Source organism: Tenebrio molitor, chromosome 1 (genome assembly GCF_963966145.1).
Source record: "Tenebrio molitor chromosome 1, icTenMoli1.1, whole genome shotgun sequence".
In the NCBI taxonomy this organism is placed as follows: Eukaryota; Metazoa; Arthropoda; class Insecta; order Coleoptera; family Tenebrionidae; genus Tenebrio; species Tenebrio molitor.
In genome coordinates, this window is record NC_091046.1 from 13,450,278 (window position 1) to 13,463,031 (window position 12,754).

At 32.3% G+C, this 12,754-nt stretch overlaps 1 protein-coding gene across 4 annotated transcripts in view; it reads left to right on the plus strand.

Annotated features, from left to right (window-relative positions):
- LOC138122306 (irregular chiasm C-roughest protein) overlaps positions 1 to 12,754 on the plus strand; it is a 329,893-nt gene that overhangs the window by 26,718 nt on the left and 290,421 nt on the right. The window lies entirely within an intron of this gene.

Genomic DNA, 12,754 nt, shown 5'->3' on the forward strand with positions numbered 1-12,754 from the left:
CTCGTGAAATATCCTCTATACATATACGTAAAAGTACCTCGTAACATGTCTTGTATGATGTCAATTGTGTCAAATGAACGTGTATTTTAAATAGTACTCGCCTTTTTAAGTATATTAAAGTATAAGTGGATATTAAAGTCTTTAAAACACGTGCGATTTTTCGGGCACGATAGCGCAGCCGGAGTGTTCGAAATAGAGCAAGTGTTTTAAAGACCAGTTATCCACGAATACTTGACGCTATTTTTTTTTATTTGTACACTTTGAAATCATAAATACTGGTGTTGATATTACAAAAAATGGAAATAAGAACGTGAACACATTAGTGATGTGACATGAATATACCTACCTTTCGTTGTCATGGAAACTGAAAAAAAAGAAAATTAATTTGCAATCTGTCACTTAATCCCAACTGTATTATTCACATTCATTTAAAAGATTAAGGTTGTTGAATATTTGATTAAAGCTTTTGAAACATTTGTTAGTAGTATTTTATTTGACGTTACAAGATACTCCTGTCAGATCAATCATTAAAAAGTTAACATTTAGACGTTTCTCAGGTCCTCTCGGGCTGTTGATGTTGCTATGGAAACTTAAAAAAACGCGCGTTTTTCAAAGTTGGATTTATATAATTTAATTAAGCTTTAATTAAGCAAAATAGGTTACCAATAAAAAAAAGTAATATTGATTGATTTATGTATTTAATTATGGCATCTAAAGTTAGGTGCGTTATATGATGACAAGTCAAAATATTTTTAATAATTAAAATTAATGAAATCAAAGCTGCACCTCACCTTTTGAGCCCCCATATCTTCGATTCTAAAAGATATAGAATTTGTTTATTATTTTTCTCATAATATGAATTGACATTGCCCCATTGAATTTTGGGGCAGCCTGATACTAAAATTCAATACACAAAATACAAGTGTTGATGTAAAGCCGACTACTTATCTCTATAACTTATGTGCGCTAACCTAATCTGTCGTAAAGAATGGCGTTTTAGTCACAGCTTTTGGAGCTGTAATTAGTTAAGATTCGCTTTGGACCATAATTGCGAATAAAGTGAATTCCACAATATCATTGTGCAAACTTCAGTTGTTAATTCTCGTTTCTGTAGCAAATACTTAGTGTACCCTTAGCGGTATCGTAAGCGGCATAAACCTATTTACAAGTAAACCAATTTTTATTTTTTTTATTTTGGGTAAACATAATATGTGTTTTGTTTTGAGTTTATTTTCAATTAACGTCTTCGTATCCAGGCTTTAAAGTAGAACAATTTAACCTACTAATGAAATGCATTATGTTTACGATAGTAAATTAATTGATTCTAAATTTGATTTTTCCTACTACTGACCTTGTTTTGGAGTTCATACTTTTAAATTCCTCTGAACTGATTACTGATAGTTGGAAATATTTTTCTTTAAATTTCCAGCTCTTATCTTGAGAATGCCAAGTCCCAAATTTATATGAATTATTATCCTGCTTTATTACTCTTCGAATAATGAAGGAAGGGTTACCAACCGTTCTTTATCCCAAGGGATAGTCCTTTAAACGCATATTCATTGTCCCTTTTGATTTGTACGTGTGGCGCTATTGATCCTTTATTCGAGAAATAAATTAAAATATTATTTCCACCTTTGGCTTTACACTGGAAATCAAATGAAGCATTGTGTACCGAAATAAATGAATCACTTTTATTTGAAAGGGAAGCGGAAGAAATAACGGAATAGAATACCCTAACAATTATTATCATTTAATTAAAAACAAAATAATACTATTTTTAATTCGATTGCGACAGTATAATTAAAAAGTTTTCTTGTTAATACACGTGTTAAATAGTTTTAGAACACTTGACGACAAATTTTCAAGTGGAATGTATGTTTATCGTTACAGAATTAATCAAAAGGAAGTCCCATGTTACACTGAGTAATTTTTAGTCACGCTTCTGTCCCCACCTAGAAATTATACCATGACTGGTACACCTAATGGAATTCGTTAAATTACGGCCGGAAATATCGAAGGATCGTTTGTGACAGCGCCTTTGTCTTCGGCTAATTTTCTGGTGTTGCAAATGGACTTAGAACAAAACTAGAACAATGCGTTACTAACTACCAAAAGTATTACGCAGTTTTAAAATATTCGTTTGAGTTATGTATGTCCATATTTGCCAATAAATAAAAAAAATGACAACTATAGATTTCCATTTTCATATTACAAATAACGCTTCTAGATTTAACGATTTGTCAGTTTTGAACCAACAGTAGATTTAAACCAGTAATTTATAGAATTTCCGTATTATCCCTAGTACTGCATTCGCAGATCCATGAATAGTGATGCATCGGCATATTGATATATTTAGGTAATATATTCTGACAATGTATGAACTAATTTATAATCAGCAACGTTTGTCGCATTATATAATATGCAGATGTATATAAAATCAGATTATAAGTTCCTTTCTAATTAGAATCAGGAACGATTTGAGTGTTGAGTTTTATCGAAACCTTTAAAAAGATCCTCTCAGTCGCGGTAATGGGTATATGGCTTCCAGTTTCATTTCATCTTTTTAGGTTTACTTGTTTTGCCCATTCATGTTATGTTTGTAAATTTCATTGTGTGTAAACGAAAATTCTCCGTCCTCTATAGCAAAAAGCAATTTAGAGAGCTTTACACCTTGTTATTTCAGAGTATAGCGTTACTTTTGTGTTTTCGCTTTGTATAAAACACTGCGGAATGGTATTTTGGGCAATTTACCGTAGATGTTAAAATACCGAATAACCTATTGTGGTAGTTGAATGTGGATTTTTAGGTCTATTTTTATTACACTATGGTTTACGTAAACAAAAAATATTTTTATTTGAACACAATCGAAGAATGAGGCTTCCCCCATGTAATTATTAAATTTAGACTGAAACACATATTCTCATATTTTTTTAAATTACCTATGCAAAAAGATAAACACGGATTGATAATATTTTAATAGTTATTTCGAATTACGTAAAAATGTAACTCTAGTAATATGTAAGCTGTACGATCTTGTACTTTCTGTAACAAAACTATCATTTAAGATTACATACTTAAAAAATGCTAGGAGTGGTTGAACAACGTTTTAATTTATTTCTTATTCAAGAGTGCGTCTTTGGAATGGCTAAATACGCAGTCTGTTTTATTGCCAATAGATGCAACTGACCACTTGTTGAAGTGAGCACGTTGATCATTCTTAGTCACTTATTGACATTGTATTCAACTAAAACATGTCTCCGTATTTTTTTTTTTTTTTTTGAAAATTACTTCAAATGTGAGGATGAAACCATTTATGTAACCCATCAATGAAACCATATTCAAACGATTGTAATTCCAGAACGAATTGATAGAGTTGAAAAATCAAGCATTGTTAAAGAATTGAAAAACCTTTGCAATGATGTGCCGCATCACATTTGAAGTTTCAAAGTTGATACCGCCATCTTTGCAAATTTGCTTCAGTTTTACGTTAGAAGTAGCAAACTCAATATCATTTATTTAATTTTTTTATTCGATGTGTTCGTTCGTCTTGTCAGATTCAAAAGTTAGAATGGGGCAAAAATATTTACGTCCACACTGTATACCTCTTAGTTACTCCAATTTCAGAACCTTGTTCGTTTTTTGCAAAACAGCTTTTTGTTAAAAATTTATAAAAATAGGAAAAGAAAAGAAAATATTATTAGCGCGATACTGATTATGTATAAAATATTAACAGTTCTCTTTGACCATACAAACAAAAGAAATTTAGCCCCGAGTCTAACAAAGCCACCAGATAATAATTTGTTGGCGGTGATTTAGATATTCTCTACGGGATTTAATAAATTACATACTTTTTTAAATTCATCACAAAAAATAGGAGAATAGGGAATCGGATCATTTAATCAAATAAAAAATAGATATGCTATTATCGGCCTTTTCAAATCTCTGGATCTGTTCGTGATCGTTCGTTCTTTGTGCATCCTCTATAAAAATGCCCTAGAGTAATTTGTTCATATAATAGAATGGACTATGTAATTGAAAATAAATAATAAATCGGTTGGAATTAATGTTTTTGATGTTTATTTAAATCAAAGAGTGCCTTTGCATTTTGTCGCGTTACGAAATTATTGCAAATCAATATAATATAAGCTTCTTTAATTAAAAGTCATTGAGACTAAAAATGTGGTGACATAAAAAAATGAAATATCGGCATGGAGAATCATACAAATCCAAAATAATGATTTTTCAAAAATAGTTTTTAGCAGGAAAACTTTTAGTAAAATTTACCAGAAAGATCTTGTACAATACTTACACGATTATAGTTTCTAACTATTGGATTTGTTTCGGTAATATTAGAAACAAGATAGATTATAAAAATAGGAATATATTAATAACTGAAGGCGATTTTAACTTACAGTTAAAAAGATGAATAAGGAATCACAGGCTGTGTGGGCTGCAGGGTTTTATTTTGGATGCGATTCTATTTTTACTTTATATAAATTACTTACCTGTATATTTAAATCAAGGAGACCTAACTCTCCGCAGATGACACTACCATAGGTATTACGGGGTTATCCTGCCTGAATTAATTAAAGCCCCAGGAAAAGTTTAACTTTAGCTGAAGTGGTTTATTTTGAATAAGTTAGTTAAGTTTAAATAAAGTAAAAAACAAATCAAACATCAAAATAACTTAAATGTAGGTGCCGAAAATACAAAATGTTTAGGTATAATATTCACATTAAGAATCCAGTCAGCTGAAATACTCACGGAACGGAAGTGCTAAAACACCTTTACTCAGAAATATTTCGAATAACCTTTCTCAAAATGGTGTCCGAATTGCATAGTTTTCGTTAATATTTTTATCATTTAGAATACGGAATTTTGGTTTAGGGACATTCTACCTGATCGAATTGCGTTTTTAAACTTCAGAGAAGGGCCGAAAAATGCCATTAATTTTTCCTTGTTAATTTATTTAGTATATGTACTTATTAATTCTCAACTGTATCCAAAATTAAGTGATTATCACAACTACAACACTACAGCACAAGAACTACCCTTTAAAAATTCAAGTCTTACTAAAACGAGATATGCCACTAATTACCATTGTCTTTAATCAGTTCAAAATATTATTCGTAAAATAGTACATATGTATATGTATTATGCAACAAGATTTATAATGCAAATATAACAACGTTCAACGTTAATTCAAACATAAAATTCGAACATGATAAACGTCAATTGACGAGTGGCAACTAACTTCATTTTGAGTGTCACATGATTTTTGCTATTAAAAAACCAGAGCGTGATTAAAAAGCCCGTTGCTAACTTCACCTCGTGACTAAAGCGCACAAAGTCACAGCTTGTCAAGGTGTATTTAAGAGATCACTAAGCGTAATGGAAACAAATGCGATAAATGGCGTTTTAAACATAGGAGTAGAAACAGATTATTTCACTTTTCTAGTAAATACTGCATTTTACTCCTTTGATTATTTACATGAAAATTTTGGTGATTTTTAATTTAATTAAATTATACAACAATCGACTTTTTGTTTCTCACTCTGTTACTCTACACCATGGTAAAATCATTTAATGAATCATGTTGTTTTTTTTTTATTAAATAAATGTTTGTATCCAACAGTACATTCATGTAATGTTGTTCGCATATCATATAGTTTCAATGTGTCAATCAGAAATGACCTTGTATTAATGTCTCTTTATTTTTTTTTTCTCCAAAAATTAATGCTATTGTTTTGGATATGATGATATGGTACATTGTAAATAGAATATAGCAACTACTGAATAGCTGGCGTATAACATAACATACACGCATATGGCACAAATGAAACATTTATAAGTCTAACAAATCCAGGTAATGTGTCACTTGTTTTAAATGTTTCCTCAGGGTACAATAACTTATCCTTATTCCCGAAATTGGTCAGAAAGTGATACAGGAAAATCGAAAACTTATGAATTACAGACTCGGTCCAGACAAAAATAGAAATTCAATAATTTGTACACAACTTATGTAAATATAATCTACATACCCACTTATGAATAAATAAATACATTTCGTTAAAAGGACATTGTCAGAGACATTTGTTGGCATTTACGAAAAAACATCAAAAGCGATGGGTTTAATCATGCCCTGCCGTACCATAATTGTTAACAAACCAACAAATTCCCGGATACAGATGTTATCATTATTTCACAACAGCGTTCCGAGTCAATTTTGCTGTGTCCTACAATTCTAGCGAGAGATTTCTAATGTGCAGCCGTACGTGTTCAGAAATCCAACGCAAACGTTATCAAATATTTCTGTGATGTTCATTTTTGGCAAACACCCCCGGCTGGAGAAGCAAATGTCGTTAGAGAAACATCAAATCTAAGTTTTCAAATTAGGATTTGTGGTTTTTCCATGTTTCGCCGAGTGTTTCTTCTAAATAGGAATAGTCGAAGTAGTTGTTGTTTTGTGAGGTTAATTATCTGCGAAGCCGTAAACATTTACGAAGGTGGTGTTTCTCCGTAGAGAGAACTCTATGCCTGTGTGAACAGCGCCAATTTCCCCAATTCCCAAATGTCCGGAGTGTTTCCGGTCCTCCCATTTCTATTAGCGCTTCAAGACTCCAATAATACTCCCGGACTTCATGTATCTTGTATACCATTAAGCGGGCATTACACAATCTCACTTTATATTTACAGGATTAAACTTACACCACCGCTAGAACTTAATCTTTTAATTGCCGTGGCACACGGCGGAAACAATATTATTGCTTGTTGGTAGGAAACTCGTCGGATCTAAGATAGAAACTTTAACACAAATTGTTTATGTTCTAGGGTCGAATTGACGTAATTAATGTCTTCGCTGTAAGCTTACACTCGTTTTACATGGAAATTGATTTGAATTTGCAAACGTGTTATACACGAACAAACTGAAATCGTCATCGGAGTTAATTGAAATCCTCATTTTATCTTTTTTGACTGATGATTTAAGCATTTGCGCATATTTATATAACTAATTGAATCATAACATATTGACGGAGGCCTGGTTTGATTATGTTCCATCTGCGCGTTCATAATGATCGGCAAGGGTGTTTGCATACGTGTCGATGTTGTTGGTAGGTGGTAGTAGCAGAAGCATTATTGTCGATGGATTATATTAGAATCATATTTTACAATTAGTTTGCTTTCGGGCCGGTATTGATATAACAATCAAAGCCGAAATAGATAATTAACCAATTAAGAATAAATCAGGCGTTCTAATTAGCGGGGAAGATTACAATTTACAAATGAAGCAGAAGCAAAGACCGCAGCGGAATAAAATGATTAATGCTTATTGTTAGAATAAAATTAATTGTAAGATTTGCTTCTCCCATACTTTGCTCATGTGAAGCGTTTCATTAAATACCTGGCTTCTGGTACCTCACACAACTTTAACATTATATGTCTTCATTTAACATTCATTAGAGCAAAGTGAGCATTTAGGGAAAATAGGGAATGTTTGTTTGGTTGGGTTAATGAAATAGTTAACAAGAAACTGGGAACGGTGTGGTTCGGCGAATTAGAGAAAGAAGAGCTTTCGCGCAAAAACCTCTCGCCGTTTTAATTAAAAGTTTAGAATAGGTGCGACTGGTGTCTATGACTTGATTTATAGTCAATATTCCTCCTAAGTGTAATTAAAACTGGGGAAATTGTGCATCGGTGACATGCCATGAAAACGTAGATTGTACATCGACAAACTTTTATCAAATTAACCAATCTCCAACAAAAAATTTATTCATCCGTAGAAATGCGGACACGCGAACGCGATTACACTCGAAACTCGAGCGGACACTAAAACAAATGTAAAAAATCATACACGAAATGGCTCCCGAAAAGTAGTTGTATAATTTATTATCTCGTAAAAATTTCTTGTGCGAGATCAGCTCTATTCGATATTTTTCGGGGCTCTTCATATCTGGAAACTATTCAATAGTTATTTTTATTTGTTTTTTATGATTCTGTTTTCATGTTTGTTATGCTTACTCCTTATACGTCCAAATTATAAAACAGAATGGACCAGGTTCTATTCAGCAGTGAGCGCTTCATTACGAAATTATTCCTTAACGAGGTCCACGAGATACGTTCGGCCAAAAGAACAGATTTTTCAATCCAATTAAAAGTTGCTTGTTAAAGCCCAAGAAATGAAATTAAGTAATTCGCACATTTTTTTTTTATTCAACTTTCTTGTGAGGCAGTCAATTGTGATTTTTCCCATTTAAATTAGAGTTGAATTATAACTTTTATTATTCTCTAAGTAATTACTGTACAATGGCAAATACTTTGTTTTTTAATGAACATTTTTCTTATTTCGAAAGCTTTTGTCTATCCACTGAATGCCTACAATACACAGTACAATACACAATACATTTTATTGATTTACTTTTTTAATAAACATTAAAATGTTTACATATAGAAAAATTAATAACTAGTACTACAAGGTCGTTATAAATGATTATTGTAGTCGAAGCAAGCCATGGCCATGTTATGAAATTTTTGCCGCTCTATGCAAATAAGCTAACTTGCGCTTGTTGGTTTAGAATGTAATTGTTGATAAACCATAGTTACCATTAACGGGTGTACTGGACAAATTTAATAAACTGATAACATCATATTAAGTAATTAATTACATGAGTCCCGAGTGATTTCTAACGATTAAGATAAAATCTACTAAAGGCCTTCTTTACTTGTACATGTACGTACAATTGAAAAAATGAGTTTTTGACATTTTTAGTTTGTTAGTTTAAAAAATCGCAGTAGGCATATGCAACTGATCAGGTTGTTGAGTAAATACTCAGCAGATCCGGCAAACATTCAAGAATCAAACAGTATTTGCAACGATTTGGAAGGTACGAATTACCGCAATATTTCCCGAATGTGCAGTAGAAACGCAGCTATCATCTAAAAAAAGAAAAAGTTGATATCTTTAATAACAAACAAGTTATGGAGCTTTTTCGCAACTCTGGGACACCCTGTATACATAAAATTGGAGTGTCTGTCTGTTATTTCAATATTTAAACAAGTTTTCGAACTTTCTGAGTTAGTTACACGGTACAGAAGTCTGATTCTCTGAATCCACTTAACTTAAAAACTAATGAACCGATTTTTTTCAAATAAAGTTTGTTGGAAAAGGAAAATCCTGATTCTGTTATGCACTTTCTTTCATCACCAAATAACGCCGAGGGAGCCGCGTTGTAACAATAAATCTGTGCCGAATATGTTGCGGAGTAGTGAGCTGGCCCCGTTTATATCTGTTTCGTTGATTAATCTAAGCGACGTGTGGCAATTTCACGTCTTTTTTTTAATGCTATAATCCTAAACATCAAAAATTAATTTTTAATTCAACTCAATTTAATTTTTTTGTGGTCCAAAGTACGATTATTCGCCTGATTTCTTCTAATTTTTTAATTCATAATTAGTATCTTAATTTGTTAGGTTGGGTAAGTGAATTTTTTTAAACGAAAAAAGTATCTTGAGACATTTATTTTTCTTTCAGTAGTTCGTGAACGCTTCAAACATAGAGTCAAAACGAAATTTCAAGTAAAAATATATGCGAGCATATCATTATCATTATAGCTAGGCATCGTCTTAGGAAATCGACCAGACTGCTGAAAATCGGAGAGGTATTATATCAGCCATGTTTCATTACGTTAGTTAGTTATGATTTGGATGTAGAAGCATACCTACTACTCGTATAAAATAAGACAACAATAAATCTTCGCAGTCTTAAAAGCGTATTCCATTTTACCATTAACCAGAATATAGGAAACGTAGAATTTGCTTTGAAAATACATCTAAACTTGTAGCGAATAAATTCAGAGGGTGGTAAACAAAGACAAGATTGGGAAATCTCAGAGGAGCAGGCGAAGATCCTACTGTATGTGTTAGCATTTTTATTCTCGGTTGCGAACTTCAAACTCCTAATTCCCTGAACTGAACGTTGTTTATGTATGTACTTATATATTTACTCAAAATCTCGTTGGAAATTCAAATTAACGTTTTGACACACGTTTCGTTTAAAATAAGTTTAACAGTCATCTATATTATTACAGTTAGACAGACTGAAAACTTAGGTTAATTATTACAAGTGTTGAAGGATTGCGTGGAGAAAATTACATCTTCCACGCTAAACTTCTGCTTCGAAAAATTCCATTTCCCGTCGATAAGCGGGATTAATACTCCGTTTGAAAAATTATGTAAATCATTGGTAATATCTTAATAATACAACATAAAATTGAGTACAATTAAATATGCAGTTACCGACAAAAGTATGTTATTTTCCAATTTCTGGTAAAAAAGATAAGCAAATATCGAACCCACCAACATATTATTCTAGATTAATATTGAAATTAGATGAGAATAGGATTTTGATTAGTTTTGTGGCAATTTTTTAACAGATGTAATATTTTTATTTTAGAGGAATACTTTGTTTTGCATCAACGATAATGATAACTGTTGTTTATACAAAGCAGTGATGTAGATATTTAAAAATTTAAATGGCACTGCAGCACGAGAAAGCAAACTCCAGCTGCATAAAACATTTTGTCTTCTTTTAGCTGTCTTACTACTTATCCTCGTTGAAAATCACAATTAAAACAGATTGAATGCATCTCAGGATTTGTCTTCATTGAAAATTTTTGCTGTTTCTAGTTCGCATCTCGGGCGTCTTTACTAAATAGTTATGTCAGCAGCATTGCTCTTAATTAAAACAAATATGTATAATGACTCTAACATTTTCGATAAAAAAAAAAGTTTGCGTTGCATTTGTGTTTTAGTTGAAGGCGTAATCTGGGATGGTAATCTTGCTACATACACATGGATATTCCTCTTCTGGTCTATTTGCATAGGTAGCTGCGTATTTGCGTTATTCGTAAAGTTCCAAGTGGAGTCACGGGCGTTTTAAAAAACAAATCCTTACATCCCTCCCTGCCAGATCTGTAAGGATTTGGTAAAACGCTGCCCATCCGGTTACTTTCCCAAACAAAAACTCACTTTATATGTATTTGATAGAAGGATTATGACAACAATTTTTAAATTTAGCTCGTACGGTACCAGGAATTCAAGTTTCATACATTTTGTAACCTTAGAAATTTATTCTGAAAGATTTCATAATTAATGTTTTTCTAAATTTTATGACGTATGTATTACAGATAGACGTAAATAGTACATGAAAAATATTATAATAGTACATTCTTCAACAAGCGTATAATGATGGCTATTTTTTAAGAGAATGAAAAGTCTAATACGAGCCGTAGGCGAGTCGTAGAATCGTCCGAGTAAATAATAGCCATTATACGCGAGTTGAAGACTATACTTTCTCCACGATTATATACCAAGAAAAAACAATCTTTGAAAATTGAATTTAATTTGATTTTTAGTATTTGAGAATTAAAATTGTGTCTCGTTTAGCGGTTGCTACGCGATGCGCGACTTATTATTTACAAACACATCCGATTGGCGATCAGCCCGTGAATGAAAATACCAGGGATGTGATTGGCCGACAGCCGTGGATTTCAGTATATTCTCTCACGGGGCGTGGAATTGATATCATTCTTTCATTGAATATCCAACAAGAATGCATTCATTCTTTAATAATCGTGGAGAAACAGTATTATTAATTATTATCTATCGTCTCTTATACTTTTCCGAATTAAAAGTTTTAGGGGAAATTTATGTAATGTACAGACTAAATCAAATTTCAATAATTTTTCGAATTTGCTAATGCTAAGGGTAAAAAATATTTACATTTGAAATGAATGCTGAATATAATAATTGTTATTTATGGAAGATGTATGTAAGAAATTGATTATTTTACAGGTGGAAAGTTTACACATACGAACACAAGGAGTGTTGGATTCCTTCTAATAAAAAAGGGCTTTATGTACTATGGCGGACAAAACATTTTGAACGACTTGTTATTCCTTTGACATATAAATGTAAAACTGGCTTTATGGTCAACTAACCTAATTTTTTATTTTTGCCTTTTTTGTTATGTCACCAGTGACAGATTAGTCAATCATAGATTAACACAAAAATTTTGGTGTGCCTATGTCGGCTCACGAAAGGTGAACGTGGATGAATCTTAATCGTTTCGTCTTTGCCGTCGAAATTGCGAAAGTCGCTGCAGCGCCTAGGCTATCGAGTGGTGTAGAATGTAGATACGTACCTATCTAGTTCTTAGAGGTTTAGCATCAACACAAAATCAGGAATGTCTTCATCATAGATGAAACCAAATTTAGTTCTATTTACGTCAAGACAGAAAGACCCAACAGGTTGTATTTTGGTACGCAAATCAAAAAATTCAAAGTACAGATCAATCCGCAATACTAACAAATTATAACATGTATTTATTAAACATAAAATTAAAAGTTTAAAATAAAAAAACTTTACAACTAAAACTGAAGAAGTCAATATTTGATCATTGCCCCATTTTGTTGTACAACCAAGAGCAATCTATTCCTCATGGGCAGGCACAGATTTCGATGATAGTTCGGGGGTGCTGCGTTCTGTTCCACGGAAGACACCCGCCTTCTTCCAGAACCTAGACGCCGAACCACCGTCCCAATGTGTTCCCACTTTCGCATAATGGCATGGATAGTGCCCTTCGATAACCCTAAACTCGTCGAAATTTGCCCATACGACATACCCCTCTGGTGAAGAGTTACTATTTTGGCTTTAGTAAATTCAGATACGGCTGGCATTGTATCACTAAATTATTATT